General features: G+C 42.6%; 1 protein-coding gene and 1 non-coding gene across 6 annotated transcripts in view; both read right to left on the bottom strand.

The window, feature by feature from the left end:
• The window catches only part of LOC126248916 (formin-binding protein 1-like), a 379078-nt gene that overhangs the window by 167837 nt on the left and 190718 nt on the right, over positions 1 to 20523 (bottom strand). The window lies entirely within an intron of this gene.
• On the bottom strand, positions 10142 to 10215 carry Trnaa-ggc (transfer RNA alanine (anticodon GGC)). The gene has a single exon. It is a non-coding gene; the product is annotated as a tRNA-Ala (tRNA).

Here is a 20523-nt window from a genome sequence, read left to right as displayed (position 1 = left end):
CCTCGGGCATGGATGTGTGTGATGTTCTTAGATTAGTTAGGTTTAAGTAGTTCTAAGTTCTGGGGGACTGATGACCTCCGACGTTAAGTCCCATAGTGCTCAGAGCCATTTGAACTATTTGTCGTGGAACACTAAACAAAATAAGAAGCAACAACATGGGAAGGAGCAAAAAAATTATAATTTTTCAAGATCACAAGAAGACAGCGCAAAGAAGTCTCATTAGCTCTGAAACAATGCGATTCTGACAAATATTCAGTACAGCCGAACGTGGAATGCGTGGATCTGATAAGTACATGTATTCATCGGAGATTTCATCCGTTTACGTTTGCTCGCTAGCGGCCACAATACAAGCTGCGAGGCAACTGAATTATGCGTTATGCAACTGCAGAGGTCTGTAAGGAGAAAAAAAGCTAAAGCTGTGCACGGCTATAGTACGAAACCAGCGACAGGCGACTAGTGTTTCCTCGGCCGGGCAGGCAAGAAACCTTACTCGCTTCGGGACTTCCGAATGCCAGATACAAAAAACTTATAGTGAAAGCGTGGGTCGCTGGTCGCCTTTTAAGCGACACATAAATAGTGCAGTCACAGGTTAGCCACGCCTCTACTTTTCGGCTCTAAGAAAACACAGCGCTAAAAGCTTGCGACACGCTTTTTTTTTGGGGAGGGGGGTTATGAAGCTCGTAAACATCTTCGAAACCTAATCTCAATAAACAATCTCGTACAATTCTGTCTATATTCAGTTCACATGTACTTCATTTGATTAACTGCAACGCCCTTTTAGATTAAATGTACTGTTGTAAAAGCATCGTAAGTACAGAACTACCATAAATTTATCGTAAAATTGAGGCCTCCTCTGACTAATTCCGATATAAATAAACGAATGAATTTTCATACTGACCAACTCTCCTAGAAAAAAAAAAAACAGCGTTTTGTGACGTCAGCCCGAGTTGCAGTCACACGCGTGCGACTGGGCATTGCGTAAGAATGCAGTTTCTCCAAGGTATTCCACGTAAGTCTGTTTCGATTATATTCCACAAGGCACTGGTACCAACTTCTGGAACACACGTCGACGTTGTTGTACTCATCTTCTACCACCATAGCCAGTCTCCTGCATACTGGTGCTCACATTGAAAACTGTTCGTCCCATTCTTCTTCAGCCCCATGCAAAACTGAGTTATTGAATGTTTTTGGTACCTGGTTACTCTAAGATGTTCCCAAGGCATGATGTGCTGCCTACCCTTTGATGGCCTTCGATTTTCCATCAGAATTAGGGGTGTAATCTTCTTGACTTTAATGGTAATATGCAGGTTGGCTTTAGCAGTAATGTGGCATGTGGCATTTGTTCAAGGGTTCTGTTCTTGAGACTCCCCGCATTCTCCTTTGAAAGACTAGTTTCAGTGTTCCACGTAAAAAGAAGCATATGCAACAATTCAATAAGCAATGTTCATGTTGTAAAACTGATAAATTATCATACAGTAACGTTCTCATTTTGTTGAATTTCTAGTTAACTACTTCTATTCAGTTCTTATTCGTAACCCTGATGTAGAACGCAACCGGTATCCAAATAGAAAGATATCGTCCCGGATCTATTTAAAGCGCTTCAGTAAAGCCTAAAAAATAAAAATAAAAAGACTCGCTGGACAAGTAGTGAATAAAGTGCTCCCAACTGACGAAACAGTATGGCTCTATGCTATACAACTTGCCGAACTTAACAATGCCTTTGGAAATATTCGCAATCCTATGATCTAAAAGGTACACCGTACGACTCTGTCCATAACGCACGATGGAATATGTAACTTCTGAAGACAAGAGGTATCTGCCTGAAAACACAACCTGTTGTGCTGACATTTGCGCTTATGTAGTCAAACGTTTGTTATAACCTAAAGCGTCGGCGGTTCTAGCTCACAGTCCAGTATGCTTTTTAGGGCATTATACTGAACGAACAAGGGGCTTAATTCTACATGATGCGACATAGGTTAAGCACAGCAGTGACGACAGCTTCGAATTGTGCCTATTCTCATCACCCGCTAGCCGTAGAGGTAAAGTTCTAGTCCCACATTTTAACAATACTCTAAGGCATAATAATGTGAATGTTTACCTTTCACTTGACCTGCCTGTGTGCCAATCATGCAACCGACTAGACTCTATAGGAGAGAACTATGACGTTTTCTGGAAATAAATTAACTAGCGGTAGCTCAAAATCACATGCAGCTCATCTTTGATTATACTTCGTGACACACACATTTCCTTCTGTCAGTTCATGGTTGCTTCAGAAAATACTAGTGACATGTGAGTACCTGTCTACAATTTTAACTTAATATCTAACATTATTAGACCACTGTAGAATAAGCTCTAATTCTGTTCGATCATTTCCGCATAATGATGCAATTCTTTGTACAGCACAAATTATTTTGCTCGGCTTCAGACTTTTGACGTACCGCCTTCAACAACTTTCCACGAAATTTTATACAATCGAAAAATGGATGAAAATAGTTTACTACACCAGACACCAAATTTATACTTAGGGTTGACCTAATACTTTAAAGGAGACGCCTTCGTCATTTGGTGCTATCGCATCATATCTACATAGCGACAATATTTCCATTTATTGTCTTATTTCTGTAGCCAAGTACCACTCTCTGCTGTGTTATGTCAGTTCAAAGACAAAGGCGTCAACAAAAAGGACTACGTGAGAACCACTGTACTCTCGGCTGTCAGTAAGAAAAAATGACCTCCTACACGTCTCACTTGCTACACAAGGAAACGACTGTGCGCCACAAGGGAAGCATTTCCGATTTATACCGCACACAGGGAGAGCGGAAAAACATCATCCGATAAGTCACAATGCGGACGAAACTGTGTGTTGAGAGATCGTGACGCGACGGTCGCTGAAGAGGACTGTGACGAAAAATAAGAGGACGACAGCTGCAAAAATCACTGCGCACTCGCGAATCCTGTCAGCACCAAAACAGCACGAAGAGGGCTCCACAGGTAGGGAACTGCAGGGTGCGCTGGAATTCGAGGACCACTCATCAGTGATGTGAATTCCCCTAACAGGAAAACGTGGTGCCGAAGCCATAAAACCCGGACTACGGAGCAATAGAAGGAAGTCGTTTGGTTGGATGTGTCTCGTTTCACACTGTTTCCCACTTATGGCTAAGTACACGTCCCAAGTGTGAAACATGGCGGAGATTCGGTGATGATTTGGGTTCAAATGGCTCTGGCTCTGGGACTAAACATCTGAAGTCATCAGTCGCCTAGACTTAGAACTGCTTAAACCTAACTAACCTAAGGACATCACACACATCCATGCCGGAGGCAGGATTCGAACCTGCGACCGTAGCAGTCGCGCGGTTCCGGACTGAAGGGCCTAGAACCGCTCGGCCACCGCTGCCGGCTGATGATTTGGGCAGTCAACTCGTGGTCTCATGGTTACTCTTCAAGGTCACATTACTGCTAAGGATTATCTGAACCCGTTGGCTGATCATGTCCTTCCCATGGTACAATACTTGTTCCCCAACGGTGATGCGATGTTCATAGAACTTGTCCACACAGCTCGCATCGCAAAGGATTGGTTTCGAGAGCACGACCATAAATTTTCACATCTCCCCTTGCCACTATAGCCACGAAATCGCAATCTTATTGAGCCTTTGTGGTTTATTTTGGAGAGAAGGGTGCGTGATCGCTACCCACCTCCATCACCGTTGCCTAAACTTGACACAATTTTGCAGAAAGAATGGTGTAAGATTCCCTTGGAAACCATACAGGACCTATACTTATCCATTCTGGGACAACTGAAAACTGTTTTCAATGCTAATGGTTTTGATGCACCGCACTAGGCATGGTAATGTGTTGTTTCTGTGGTGTTTCCAAATCTACATCCATCCTCTGAAAGTCACCATATGGAAAAAAACGTAAGTTTACTGAAAAATACAATGACTTGAATGGTCACAACATGTTGCTACATTTTTCATAGAGAAAGTGTGTTAAAACTGGAAATTAACTGACTCACCCATATAGGGATAGATCGATATTACAAACCATACAACATGCAGATACCTAGATGACGAGGGCTTGCACAGGAAACACAAGTGAAACCATTGACATCGAACGCTCGGAACCTCATGAAACCATGCTTAGAATAATACTAGATCATAAAAAAACAGTGTTTTGTATCATTTCCATGCATTCTACTACAAGTGACATTATAAGAGAGAAACAAATTAACAAGATATCAACAACATACGAGAGAAATTATACGTTATTCAAAGACGCCGCCGGCCGAAGTGACCGCGCGGTTCTGGCGCTGCAGTCTGGAACCGCGAGACCGCTACGGTCGCAGGTTCGAATCCTGCCTCGGGCATGGATGTGTGTGATGTCCTTAGGTTAGTTAGGTTTAACTAGTTCTAAGTTCTAGGGGACTAATGACCTCAGCAGTTGAGTCCCATAGTGCTCAGAGCCATTTGAACCATTTTTTTCAAAGACGCCAGTGTATCATTACATTCTATATAAACAGGGCCAAAAGCCCTCTGCTTAAAGTAATTATAATAGCGCAAAAAAACACCATATGGTGCTTATAGTAGTCCTCAGAGTGCACATGGGTGATTTCGATGAAGTAAGTAAAACAAAGTGGAATAGAATAATGTGCACACCTCGCTAAAGCCATGTTTCTACATTCAAAACCACTTTCGCATTGAAGCAGTGCAATATCGAAAGCCACACTAATTACTTTTTAAAATGATGATATGGGTATGTCAATGTCGTAACCTACTTTTCGCGAAGCATACAGCAACAATGATCTATACTTTGGTGCACAAAATTGATTATAAATCAACGAGTGAAATTTGATAATGAAGTAACACTCGTATGGCTTCACTTGTGGTTTGGAACATTGTAGTCTTACAAAATCAGCAATCCTCCTTATATAGTGTTTATACTGCCGAAAGAAGTAAACATCAAGAGGTTGGCAATATAGATGTTCTCGGTGATACTATCTTCCGCTTTAACTTGTATCTAGAAGGGCACGATCTGTAATGCCTGACCAGCAATCACATAGCAATAGGATCTTTTCACTCATTACATGTTCGCCAAGGACTGAAGTTAGAAAACGTTTCATGTGTTCTTTAGTCATTTTTTTCAGTTTTGCTTGCATCAACATGATTGTTTCGTCAACAGGCCGTTGCAAGTTTTTTTTTTCTAATATTTGGGCCAAAAGTGGCTTGTGCCTTTTGAAAACGTGTGTACAACTTGTTTGTTAGTCTGCCTGTCATTGATAAAGCCACATCAATTGTGCAGGCGTGGGTAGAGCTAAATACAGATTGCAGCACACTAGTTATAGGTACCTCTCCTCTGTGAGACTGTGTTGATGGTAAAGACATTTCATACATACTGGGATTGACTCTGGTCACTGTTCTAAACATTTCTTTTCTCCACATCCTGCTCTGTCATGGACATGTTCACTTCCTCTACAGACTGTTGCGCCTTCTGGCTACACTGTCATCGTCTTTATTTTCTTACATGAGACAAATGTAGTACTATGCCTGGATGAAATGGCATATTCAGCCTTAAGACTGTCGATAAAAGAAATCGATACTTTGAAATTGTCCAAGTCAACCATTTTAGACGCTTCTAGTGCCCACATTTGCAAATGCCAATAATGAATTGCAGATCCATACGACCTTGCTCAATCAAATTGCCATATTACATGCCCTTTTATAGTCTGTAACTGGACAGTCTGTTTCCTTTGAAACTAGCTCCTACTCACCTTTCGCTAGACACATAATTCACATTTAAGCTGCAACCTGATTTACTTTTAATGCACCTATAGCACCTCACTAGTTTGCTATAGGAATTGAAGAAATGTTCAAATGTGTGTGAAATTATATGGGACTTAACTGCTAAGGTCATCAGTCCCTAAGCTTACACACTACTTAACCTAAATTATCCTAAGGACAAACACACACACACCCATGCCCGAGAGAGGACTCTAACCTCCGCCGGGACCAGCCGAACAGTCCATGGCTGCAGCGCCTTAGACCGCTCGGCTAATCGCGCGTGGCGCTATAGGAATTGAAGTCATGATTGTAATTGTCTTCATAAATGTTCTCTAGTACGCTGTCACTAATATCTTCTAGAACACAGACTCGACTACTTGGGTAGAGATAGTTCGTACTCCCTTTGTTGAACTGTTCCTGTCGCTCTAGAAATCAACGTCGTGTACTACTTGAACACCCACCTTCAGGTTCAGATTCTTCCTGTCCTTCAAAATCAGTGTATCTATGCAGCGTAACGTAATTTATTTCTGTGTCATCCCTAACATATTTCTTAATTATGTTGTATAATATATCAGCGAATCCTCTATCCTCGACCGCGATTTCATTTCCACATTCAGTCGTCGCAAATCTGGACCACATCCGTAGGACTAATTCTCTTCATATCACTGTACACAGTTTACACAGTAACCTACACGCTAACACTCCAAGAGACACATTCGTACTGCAGCAACACAATTCAAGGAAGTCGAGCACTTGTTAGTGCAGCTAAGACACGCCACGGTCTGATGGCGCTACCACCCAAGTGCGGAATTATGCAGGGAAATGACACAGACCACTGTTTTTATGAACAAGTGTTCGTCTAAGCAGGGTTTCGTGCAGTTCCAAGCGTTTGAGGTCAAAGGTGCCCGTGTTCTTGCGGATCCAAATTAAAGTAGAAACTGATGGTGGGAAACGAGTTTCGTTCGCGGGAGTCTACAGTCGCTAAGTCCTTGTCTAGGTGCAAAAACTGGCAACTTTAGTGACCCTAAAAGTACTTCTGAAACTTTCTTCCGTTTTAGCTGCAGCGCTAGATTTTACGCCATCCGTGGTGATAAACCGAGCGGGAAGAGAGAACACAGACAACGAGGTTGGCATATTTTTAAGGAAGGTGGCACCTATCTCTCATTAGACGCCTGTTGCGACTCATTACCGGCAGATGAAGTCAGAAACCACGCGGGCACGCTATAATAAGCGGTCGAGGCCCCGAGTAGAAAGCCACAGGCGGCTTACACAGTCGGCCAGTTGTGCTCCTTCTGCACCGCAGATGGCAAGCCTAGGAACGCTCCAGCCAAACGACACGTCCGAGGCCCCAGGCCAGTTGTTCACACACTTGCGTAAACCCTATGCATGTTATTTTCTTAAAGAAAACAAGGCACCAAAGCAGCGAAGCCTACATACTCATTTTAATGCAGAGAAGACGGGAGTAAAAAGTTACTATATATAAATTTTACGTTCTCTATTTTATGTGTACTGTATTTCTTGAAGGATCTGAAAAGAATTTTTCAAACTTAATAGGTATGTCAGAGAGATATTAAAGGAGATCCAAAGAAAAGCAGCGCGTTTCGGCACAGGTTTGTTTTGTAAGCGCAAAAGCGTCACGGAGATGCTCCTCCAACTCCAAGGTCAGACGCTCCGACAGGGGCAGTGTACAACATGGTAGGTTTTATTACTGTAAATCAGAGAGCTTACTTTTCTTAAAGAGTCACGCAACATATTTGTTGCTCCTACACACATTTTACGAAAAGATCATGAAAGTAAAGTCAGATAGATTCGAACACGTACGGTATCTTACCAATCAGTAGTTATCACGACAGACAGAAAAGTGTTGTGGGAGGGGGGGGGGGGGGGGGGGGTGACAGTCGTACACAAAGTACCCTCCGTAACACAGTGCGTAGATAATTAGGCTTGGTGTTAAGTACCTATGGGACCAAAGTGCTGAGGTCATCGGTCCCTACGCTTACACATTATTTACTCTAACTTAAAGTAACGTACGCTAAGGACAACACACACCCTCATGCCCGAGGGAGGACTCGAACCTCCGACGGGGGAGATAACTGTCATCAAGCCTAATGCAGATTATGACCGCTCTAACGCCGGTGGGTTTCAATTTCGTTTTCAAGACAATAATCTCATAAAAACAGTTTGTACGTAAATGTCATATTTCGTGCATCGATGCTTAAATTTTACGTGATTTGAATAATTTTGAAGTTATTTAACACGAAAATACGAAAATCTTACTTCTAGTAACTTTTGTTAGATCTCTCATCTGATGAGAGCAGTTACAAGTTTTGTCAATCAATCGTTTGAAGTGTTCATAAATACAAAAGTTAAAAGTATGAACATTTATTATTTCGTAGTTAACCATCGACCTTCTACAACCCCGAAAAATTTCATATTTCTTCGCGTAAGAAAATCCGTACATGACAATCGTACTCTTAAGTCAAGGAGGCCAATATACAAAACCAGCTAAATACCAGATACAAAAATTATTTAATACGAACATGTCCACATCTAAAACATTCCTCAAATTGTCATACATATGTAATTAGATTTCTCAAAGGTGGTTTGACCTTTTGTTGAAACTGGCATGTTACTAGATGAGGAATCACACAGAGCTGAATCAGTTCTTTATCTAGGTACACTTCGCCAACAAAGAATTTTTGCCATTCCAGAAACTAGGGAAAATCGAGACTTACTAATTTCCTATTTTAATGCAGATATTTCCGCTATGGAAGTAAAATTTTGCGACCACACGACCTGAAAGCAAAATGCTTTGGTCCACGATTGTGACGTTAAAACACTCTCTTCTTCGTTTCTGTTTTGTCCATCCAATTTTTTAATCCAAAATATTATATGGCAGCTTCATGTTCCAGGTAGCTTAAGGCACTACATCAAAAATTCTCCTCGCATCCCGCCACCTTACACCGTTTCAGAGACAAAACAAACAGGCCTTGAAGGCCAAACGATACCGATCGACCGCAGTGTCGTTCGCAGCGCATGATCGTCAGTGGGTGCGAATATGGACGGACATGTGGTCAGGACACCGCTCACCCGACCGTTGTCAGTGTTCGTAACCGGAGTGGCTACTTCTGAATCAAGTAGCGCATCAATCAGCCTCTCACAAGAGCTGAATGCATCCCCAGACGGTCACCCATCTACGCGCTGGTCAAGCTCGACAGTGCTTAACTTCGGTGATCTGACGGGAACCGGTGTTACTACTGCGGCAAAGCCGTTGGCTCATTTCAGAGACAACAAACTGATAAAGGACATCTTGTTGTACACCAGACTCTGCACTTCGCAAGTATTTAAGTGCAGCTCCTGGTGCAATACAAGAAGTCCTCTATCAAATACTTACCAGCTACGAAGCACCGAACTTATAACATTTTCACAGAAAACTGACTGTACTAGGTAGTCTTCTGCTTTTTCCTGGCCTTAATCCCATATCTTCACAGGGTAGGTGTATTTATTAGTGGATAAGGCAATGTTAGTAGCAGAGGGTAGCCGGATGCCGTTCCTGTCGCCAACGCTTTCCACCCAGGAGGAACTTGTGTACCCCCAACTGTCTGCGCTTAGTGTTAACCAATGTAAAAGTCTGCGACATTTTCTACATGTCTGTGAATCATGTAAATGACGCAGGACGTTGATACCAGCCCGGTATTCACTTAATCCGATTTGGGAAACCGCCTAAAAACCACATCCAGGCTAGCCGGCACACTGGCCCTCTTCGTTAATCCGCTGGGCGGATTTCATACGGGGGCTGGGCGCGATTAGTCGGGCTGGTAATTTTACTACCCATTATTCCCCCATATTGTGTCGTGCCTATCACCGAACTAAATTTGGACTTTATTAGCTCAGTCGTATCTGTAAAGTGAAATTCGCCACCCAGCCCTCCCCCCCCCCCCCCCCCCCCCCCCATACTTTGGGAGTCGACTCAGCTTTCGAGTATCTTTCACCCCATTCCGCACATGACGGACAGTAAAAGCCTACACCAAAGTTTATGAAGCTTCCCTTGTACTTCACTTATCTGTTATATAATAAGCGTAGTCACTCAAGACGCAAAGGCTTCTAACAGCTACCACAGAAATCCATAAAATCCAGGTTTCTGGGAGACTTTTCTTCCAGCCAATTTTAGGTGGTGGTGGTGGTGGTGGTGGTGGTGGTGGTGGTGGTTGTGTTTAACGTCCCGTCGACAACGAGGTCATTAGAGACGGAGCGCAAGCTCGGGTTAGGGAAGGATTGGGAAGGAAATCGGCCGTGCCCTTTCAAAGGAACCATCCCGGCATTTGCCTGAAACGATTTAGGGAAATCACGGAAAACCTAAATCAGGATGGCCGGAGACGGGATTGAACCGTCGTCCTCCCGAATGCCAGTCCAGTGTGCTAACCACTGCGCCACCTCGACCAATTTTAGGAACAGTTAACGCTTCTTTTTGTTTCTTTAGACACTATCACAGAACACAATTACAGTTATCTGTTTCAGCAACACATTGGCAATCTTTAGAATCTTTAAGTCCTAGGCGGTATTTGGATTCTGAAGACATCCAATGTATGGCCGATGGTGGTAACGGTGGTATTCATGTACTTTGATTGTATCTGAAGCACAGTTACTTTGTTCATAGACAGAATGCTATTTTAACATAACAGCAACTTTACCCATCTAAATCCAGCCGCGATTTTTCTTACCAACAAATAAACAGGTTTTACGCATACACAGCCCAACTCTGGAGTGTATTCTACGCATGACTTGTCTTTCGATTGAATCCCAAAAGAGCAACCAGGCTGATCATACACTGTGCCATATCTATGGGACTAGTCGATTGTTAAGAAAACTTCGCTTTTAAAAATTTAAGAAGATAAAAATGGTTCAAATGGCTCTGAGCACTATGGGACTTAACATCTATGGTCATCAGTCCCCTAGAACTTAGAACTACTTAAACCTAACTAACCTAAGGACAGCACACAACACCCAGTCATCACGAAGCAGAGAAAATCCCTGACCCCGCCGGGAATCGAACCCGGGAACCCGGGCGTTAAGAAGATAGTTTGGGGTTATTACGCAAAAATAAAAAAAATGCTAACATCTCTCCGCTGGGACTAAAACTTCCACGAAAGGACACTGTCGCAATAGGCATCGTCTGAAAGGAAGTAGGAACGAGGAAGGCATCGAAGTAACGGTAACTACTACAAGCTGCATTACTTAGGTTAAGAATCAGTGTACGAGTTAATAACATACTGACATAATACGAAATGAGTTTGGTGAAACATCGTGAATTGGGCCTCCTCGACCCCATTTCAGCGAAATAAAATATACTGTGCCCAAAAGCTGTGGCCTATTAAGGACGAATTAATTTATTTTAAATGAATCCCCGCTGGCATGTGCGGTAGAAAACATCGCCATCTATGCTTTCGGAACGCTGTTATTATACAATATTTAACATGAAAGCTAAGTCAGGTAACTAGAGAAATGTGTAGCTGACACTGATAAATGAAGATCTTCTGCCGCACCGCCCCCCCCCCCCCCCCCCAAAGATTCACCAGATTTTTAATGCAGATCGCTAAAGTAACTATGAAATGCAAAGGAACGGGAGTAATTGCCGTAAACGTATTACTACAACCTGTATCACTTACGTAAAAAATTTAACACTAAAATCGAATTTAAAAAAAACATGCACACACCTTTCAGAAAAGTACTTTCTAAATTTAAAACATAATAAATATTTTCCCTGCGAGTTGGGCTACATTTACACGTTAGCCACAACATCTATTACATTTTGGATTGTGTCGACTGCAAAATATTCTGAAATGTATTCGTGACGGCGATTACTGTTTTAAGGCACTTAGAGATAAAAGCAATAATCAGAGCGACCTTACAAACATTACGTACAACTTACCGTACCCTCGAATGGTTCGTTCACCGGCGCTAAGCAGTTACTTGGAAAACGATGAATCCGTAAAGTTGAGACCATAGTGACTTGGATGACAAACGCCCACTCCTGTTTGCGTCAGGCTCTTTCGGCTTAGCTCGTAAAGTTACGTTATCTGCCGCATTCGTGAAATGAATCACACACATGATACACAAATTCTGATTTCAACATTCACGACACCCGTAAAACTAGTTTCACATGTCCAGTCACTTCGAAGATCAGCTGCACTGACACGCTATTATATGTATTTTAGGTTTTATACCACTATATCATATTTTTCACAAAAGCACCCCATGTTTCAACGCAGTTTTAAAACTGAATTAAATGCAAATATAGAGAATAAAACGGCAGGCATACAGACAATTCGGTATTTAAAATATAGAATAAGAAGTGTGATGTTCGAGACCTGTTTAAAAAATACTATACTTTGGTATTTCGCTTTGATTGCACATAGAGTCAGAAACCAAAGACGGCATGATGAATATCAGTGGTTGGCCCTTACCTTTTAAAAGGGTACAAATGGTAACCTAGATCTTATTATAAGGCTCTGTCACATTATCTCTATAGCTTCTGCTGATAATCTTCAACAGATATGCCTACACTCCACTGGCGTACACGCGCTAAAAGATGTCTCTGAACTTTCTAAATAAACACAAGAATTTTTATATTGTTGTTGTGGTCTTCAGTCCTGAGACTGGTTTGATGCAGCTCTCCATGCTACTCTATCCTGTGCAAGCTTCATCTCCCAGTACCTACTGCAACCTACATCCTTCTGAATCTGCTTAGTGTATTCATCTCTTGGTCTCCCTCTACGATTTTTACCCTCCACGCTGCCCTCCAATACTAAACTGGTGATCCCTTGATGCCTCAGAACATGTCCTACCAACCGATCCCTTCTTCTAGTCAAGTTGTGCCACAACCTTCTCTTCTCTCCAATCCTATTCAATACCTCCACATTAGCTATGTGATCTACCCATCTAATCTTCAGCATTCTTCTGTAGCACCACATTTCGAAAAGAACTATCTATATTTCAGGTTAAGAAACATATACAGAATTCCTATAGAAATATAATGCAGACCGTTTGTATAAGAGAAAAGTTGGAAAAGCTGTTACACAGTAAAATTAAGTAACCTGAAATAAAATAATCAACATTTCTTGTCAGTCCCAATGACTCGTTGTCCTTACTCTTCTTGACACAAATTCCACTGACTTTCGTGTCATAATTACTCCATTTCTCTGAGATAATTTTTTTTACAATATTATTTCTACCTGAAGCATATCTCGTTGCACTTAAAAAAGTACAATACATAAAAAGTCTCGCCAGAGTTGAAATCTTGCGACTGCGAAGTATTAAGCCGTCTACTTGCGGCTTAAAGCAATCGATCACTTTGGTCATAATAGTGATCTCGGCGCACAAAAAAAGGATGTAAATTCCATTTAAACTTGCCGGTGCTGACTAATTTTTATCCTCTGATTCGTGCATACGTCCTCTAAGTTAGTGTTGCATTTATCTAACGTTCATTTACTTTCGTTGGAACCACTGTTCTCCAGAACTCAACTGGATTTTCAAAGTAACTTTCTTACACACAAACATTTTACCGATTTTCTCCGTTAGGAACGTCATCTTCGCACTACTACTGTGAAAAATTTTAACCGGCAAAACTTTTCATATTGTTTGTCGAGCGAGACTCTATAGCCGGTAAAACCCTGCATTATTATTTAAGCCTTTCGAACAAAACAGTTAACAGCTAAGACCAGTTTTGAACTCCGGCCGATCACATACATTGTTTTTTCGTGTCCTCCCCAATATCTTTCGAGGAATGCTGGCATGACCCCTTTTATGATTCCACCTTAGAATTCCTCTCCCGTCCTACCACTCAGTCTCTAATGACGTCCATATCGACGGAACGTTAATCTCCCGCCTACCTACCATCCTCCTACTACTTTCGTTCTTGTTCTTACGATGCTGTCCCCTCCTCTCTTATTTAGACGCCGTCATTACTTGGAGTCAATACGTCTTATTTCCAGCTGTTTGGAAGCCTTTGTTTACACATTAGTGCTCTATGTTTCCATTGCCGTTGATTCTTTTCCGTGTTGCACGTCTCGCCGCAATACTCAATCACATAATTACGTTGGACAATGATATTTCTAAGTAACTTTGGCCCTCAGAATGGTGGTGTATGAGTTGCTGGTATATATAACGCAAGCGCTGTTTCGTTTTGGGGATCGTACATTAACTTCAGTACTGCCATTTACAAAAACTCCTCGTCCGCCCTGATCGATTACGAGCTTCTCAGGGGAACTGATTTCAACATTTAATTACTCTGTGGGAAAATGGGTATGCTACACGAGTTTCTGTATCCTGAATTTGCGTTGTTTTTATTACAGTAGGTGCATCAGCAAGACACAAATACAAATGCCAGATTATCAGTACAGAATCGTTTGACATTTAAAGAATAGCAAGATAATAATAATTTTAAAAAAGACTTACGGTAACCCGTTCATTATTTATTTATTTACTTTTAAACGAAGTATGATGCCAGCAACACTCAATTTCTCCCTTCCCGTGCTTTACCAACGAGAGGAGGACAGGCACAATAACAACCACTTTCACTTTCGACCGAAACAATCTAGACTTTAAAGCATATATTTTTATTAACATAAATGGTCACTAACAACGTACAGAATTCGATTAGTAGAGAACGTGACTGTTACTCAGATTGGTCCGACATGAACGAGGCAGTGCAACGACCATGACGGGGCCATAGAGGTGCTTGCCATTAAAAAGAAAAACGTAAAACCAAAAGTGACGTAGAGATCGATGGTAATTTCGAGTGTGTTCATTTTACGAAAACGTTTCGGCGCATCATCGGCAGGCTCCAACGAGACGAACACGCGGCAGAACGGTTATTTCCGTTCGCTAAATTCGTGTATTTCCGGCTCATAAGCGATTCCACCCCACAGCAGGCTTATCTCCGGGGCGCGTAGATTCCAGCCGCGGCTTCCGACCGAGGCGTGACCTGGAGTGAGAGAGGACGCCAGTGAGTTATCGGAAATTCACTTACGTCCGCCTGACGTCGGCGCGAGCAGACGAGCCCTCTGACGCACAGGCGTACCGCTCTTGGAATTCACTCTCGAGCGGGTGATGCTTCTGGATACGCACGCCAAGCGCGACATTCACCCACCTGACAGGCAACGCAAAGACGACGAAAGATTAGGATTTAGCGTCCCGCCGATGACGGTGTCATTAGTGACGGAGCACAATCTCAGATTGGTGGGAATAGGGGACGGGGGGGGGGGGGGAGGTGAGGAAGGATATTGGTCATGTCCTCTTCAAAGGAGCCGTCCGGGCATTTGCCTTATGCAGTGTGAGGAAACCGCGTAAAACCTAAATACGGAGGGCCAGACGATGACTGAAACAATGTCCTCCTGAATGCGAGTCCAGTGTGCCAATCCTAGCTCCACATTACTCTGTGCAGCGTAAAAAGGCAAATAACGACTAGCTCTTAACAACCAAGTCTTTAGTTTGTCTAAGGAGGGATTAGCAATAACAAAATGGTTCAAATGGCTCTGAGCACTATGGGACTCAACTGCTGAGGTCATAAGTCCCCTAGAACTTAGAACTACTTAAACCTAACTAACCTAAGGACAACACACACAGCCATGCCCGAGGCAGGATTCGGGCCTGCGACCGTAGCGGTCGCGCGGTTCCAGACTGTAGCGCCAGAACCGCTCGGCCACCAGCGGCCGGCTTAGCAATAACACAGGACTTAAATACAAAGTGCGTATGGTAGGACGACGGGAATTTGGTCTTCACAGTTAAAATCGGTTGTAGTTTTAATATCGGCTACTGTATAAACAAACGCCAAAGTAATTCTTCTCGGCCGTCAATATCTAACACTACTTCTACGAGCAAACAGACTTACATAACAAGCGATTTCTGGGCTAACAAAGCCCTTTCTGAGCAATTAGAGAGACCTGTGACGCATTTGGTTTTTGTTCTCATTAACTTATTCAAATGCGCCCATACTGAGGCCTCATATATATATATATATATATATATATATATATATATATATATATATATATATACGGTTGGCGCTTTTATCATTTTACTCTTGTACATCTTACATTAATATTATTATTATTGTTGTTGTTGTTGCTGCTGCTGCTGTTTCACTCATCAAGCCAAAAGTCAGTTTGATTCAGCTCTCCACTCTAGTCGCCTGACAGCTATCTTATTTCAACTTAACTCCTGCACCCGTATCACCGACCATATACCTTATGTACTCATATTTAGGCCTGTTCTGCGACTCTCTCCCTCCACCGTCTCTTTAACTACAGTTTTCAGCAACGACTCCTGTAGCACGTGCCCAACCATCCTGCCTATTCGTTTCATTATGTTCTTTCTAAGAAACTTTTCCTCGCTGACTCATGGAAGGACGTCTTCATTCTTTAATCGAACGATCATATTGATCTGCTACAGCCGCCAGTAACATTACATTTGTAATGTTCCTACTCGTTCGATTTCTGGATTGCCCAGTGCCCATGTTTTGTGACCTCACAGCTGGTGCGTTCCGAAATTAGTGTTTCATGAATCTTTTTCTAGTCTCAACCTTTGTATTCCTCGATGTTAAGGGCAGTTATTTTTACTTTGTGCAGTTCTTGCTACAATGTCTTTTCTTCTTTACTTATACAATTTCCCAGAAAGTAAAATTCGTACACTTCCTCAATAGTCTCTATTCCAACTTCAATATTTAGGCATCCAGTATGTTCACGTGCTGCACATGCCATAACATTAGTTGCTTATATATTTTTTATCTTTTTAGTATATATTACAGCTATCATCCCCTGATTCCATTCCTGATCATTTTCCGCGAACACTGCTACGTAATCAGCGAATCGTATCAAGCGTACTTTCTGTCCGTAATAAACATTCCCACCATCACTGCTTCTTCAACACACAAATATCACTGCTTGCTGTGCAACTATGCATTCTGCCCTTCCTGAGTTTTGTCATATCGTTCAGACTGCTTTGACTACTCCGGTCTGCTTTATACAGAATATGCATTACCCTTCTATCCCTTAATCGATACCACACTGCCTAAGAATATAAAACATTTTATTCCATTCCAAATTGTCACTAAGTTTCTTCAAATCTACGCATGCAATGTGCGTTTCCTTGTTTTCCCTAAATTTGTTGTCTATTATTAACTGCACTGCTAAAATTCCTTCTCGAATGTTCCCGTTTCTCATAAAAACAAACTGGGGCTCTCCAGAACTACTTTCGGTCTTCTCTTCCATTCTTTTATAAAGTGCTTTTGTGAGTATTCCTAATGCACGTAATATTGGACTGCTCATGCGGTAATTTTCGCGTACACCCACTTTTGCTTCATTCGGAAGATCAATAATTACACAATCTAAGAAAAAAAAAATTACGCTCCACTAAGGAATTAATCGAATGGGACGAAAATCTGTAGATGTGATGAACATCTACCTCACATAAATTATTACAGTTTCAGAAAAAATTGATGATTTATTTAAGAGAAAGATATTCAACAAATTGAGCATGTCAGTAACGCGTTGGTCCACCTCTGGCTCTTATCCAAACGGTTATTCGTTGTGGCATTGATTGAGAGAGTTGTTGCATGTTCTCTTGAGGAATATCGTGCCAAATTATGTCCAATTGGCGCGTTAGACCGTCGAAATCCCATGATGGTTGGAAGGCCCTGCCCACAATGCTCCAAACTTTCTCAATTGGGGAGAGATCCGGCGATCTTGCTGGCCAAGGTAGGGTTTGACCAGCCATAGAAAATCTCGTCGTGTACGGGCGGGCATCTTGCTGAAATGTAAACCCTGGATGGCTTGCCATGAAGGGCAACAAACAGGGGCGTAGAATGTTGTCGACGTACCGCTGTGCTGTAAGGGTGCCGCGAATGACAACCAAAGGGGCCTTGCTATGAAATGAAATAGCAGAGGAGACCATCGGTTCTGGATGTCAGGCCGTATGTCGGCTTGGTGTATCACGCTCTTCGGGGCATCTCCAGACACGTCTTCGGCCTGGAATCTCATTTACTGCAGTAGAATTGTCTTTGGTGATGTGTCGCGCTTCGAACTGAGCTCCGATGACTAGCGAAGTCTTGTCTGGAGATGCCACATACAGCGGTGGGATACCAATCTGACTGTCGCCCGTCAGCCCGACAACCAGGAGTGGTCGTGTGGAGTGCCATTACATTTTATAGCAGGACCCCTTTGGTTGTCACCTGCGGCACCTTTACAGCACAGCTCTGCGTCAACGATATCCTGGGCTTACATTTCAGCAAAATACTGCCCTCGCGCACACGGCGAGATTTTCTACTGTTCGACAAACCCTACCTTGACAATTGTGAGCGTTTGGAGCATTATGGGTAGGGTCCCCCACAGGTTGCCGGACCTCTTGCCAATTTTGAGCGTTTGGAGCATTATGGGCAGCGTCCTCCAATAATCTCGGGATTTAGACGATCTAACGCAACAGTTTGACAATTTGGCACGACATGGCTCAGGAGGATATCCAACAACCCTATCATTCAAAGCCGAGGCGAATACCAGCTTGCATAAGGGCCAGAGGTGGGCTATCGCGTTACTGACTCACTCAATTTCTGAAGATCTTTCTCTTGAAAGAACTATCGAATTTTTCTCAAGCTGTAATTATTTGTTTGTACATATACATTACTTACAAATTTCCATCCCACTGGGATAATTCCTTCATGGCACAATTTTTTCTTTCTTTCTTTCGTCTTAGAGTATATTATCTCCAATATCTGATGGAACTTCGCCAGTCGCAAAATAATATTTACGACCTTGTACAGTTCTTGTTCCCTTGGTCTGATGCTCGCAACCGTTCCGTTAGTATTTCATCAACACCTAGGTATTTGTTTCTTCAGAGTTCACGCAAAGATTTCTGAAATTCAGAAGAAAGTATTGTATCTAGCATACCTTCATCTTGCACCGTCCCTTCATTTTTAATTGGTCTAATTTCTCCTGGGCGGCTATGAAGTTTCTCCAACTTATGTTCCAATCTTCTCGCCATATTTTCTGCTTCCATTACCCAGTTACCTTTTTAATACTTAATAGACCGAGCGAGGTGGCGCAGTGGTTAGCACACTGGACTCGCATTCGGGAGGACGGCGGTTCAATCCCGTCTCCAGCCATCCTTATTTAGGTTTTCCGTGATTTCCCTAAATCGTTTCAAGCAAATGCCGGGATGGTTCCTTTGAAAGGGCACGGCCGATTTCCTTCCCAATCCTTCCCTAACCCGAGCTTGCGCTCCGTCTCTAATGACCTCGTTGTCGACGGGACGTTAAACACTAACCAGCTACCTTTATACTTAATAACTGCGCTCTTTATTCTGTGCTCTATCTTCTTTCTATGTTTTATGTATATATTGTTACATAATCGCTACAGAATGGAGAATCCATCCTCCCCTTTGATTCATTACATATTACATCATAGGTCGATAGCTTGAACCTATTTGCACTTTTTGATCGCGGTTTGGTACAGACTCATCTATGGGTTGTTTTTCTTGCCTCCGCAACGGAAGTGTTAACGAAATTGTTTGTGAAATTCCATCCCGTGCTCAATTCGATGGTAATTCTAGAACGCCGCGCGCGATTTGTGGTGACTCACAGACGAAACGATTTACTAGGTACATATATGGAGTTTATATACGTAAACTATGACGATGTTAAATATTATGGAGCTTTGTGGTACGACATACGATCACATCGTGTGCTAAGACACTTCAAGCAGTTCTAATATGCCTCTAGGTGTTTGAAATGTACACTATGTGATCAAAAGTATCCGGACATCCCCAAAAACATATTTTCATCATATTAGGTGCATTGTGTTACCGCCTACTGCCAGGTACTTCATATCAGCGACCTCAGTAGTCATTAAATATCGTGAGAGAGCAGAATGGGGCGCTCCGCGGAACTCACGGACTTCGAACGTGGTCACGTGATTGGGTGTCATTTGTATCATACGTCTGCACGCGAGATTTCCAGACTTCTTAAGTCCACTGCTTCCGATGTGATAGTGAATTGGAAACGTGAAACGATACGTACAGCACAAAAGCGTGCAGGCCGACGTCGTCTGTTGACTGACAGAGACCGCCGACAGTTGAATAGGGTCGTAATGGCCGCGCGGGGTAGCCGAGCGGTCTGTGGCGACTTGTCACGGTCCGCGCGGCTCCCCCGTCTAAGGTTCAAATCCTCTTTCGGGCACGGGTGTGTGTGCTGTCCTTAGCATAAGTTAGTTTAACAAGGGGAGGCCGCCAATTGTGAAATTCAGATTCGATTCATACTGCGCATAATAAAAGCTCATGGCCAGAGGTGTAATGTGGCAAAGCACCAAGATGCACTTCTCAGCCGTTGTCGAGAAAATCGACAGTTAAAAGGAACCGTTGCCGTGAAATACTCTCTTACGATCAACAAATTTCTACAGCGTCGTGGTGTAGCGGTAAGCGCTCGGGTTCGTAATCCGAAGGTCGCCAGATCGAATCTCAGGCCATGCGAGTTTTTTTTAGTATTTGTTTTATATATATATATATATATATATATATATAATTCCCGGCAATCAGTTGCAACAATTATGCATATAATAAGTTGTTGAAAGTCGTTTGTCGTGGAAAAACTGGTGACTTCGAACATCATTATGTTTTCCGCAAACAAAGTTGTATTTCACAAATGTTTTTAATTGTCTTCATAATGTTAACCACGTATAGTTAACGGAAGACGTAGAAACGATAT

This window comes from Schistocerca nitens, chromosome 3 (assembly GCF_023898315.1).
Source record: "Schistocerca nitens isolate TAMUIC-IGC-003100 chromosome 3, iqSchNite1.1, whole genome shotgun sequence".
In the NCBI taxonomy this organism is placed as follows: Eukaryota; Metazoa; Arthropoda; class Insecta; order Orthoptera; family Acrididae; genus Schistocerca; species Schistocerca nitens.
Note: the sequence above shows the minus strand (reverse complement) of the source record. Positions and strands in the feature narration are given on the sequence as shown.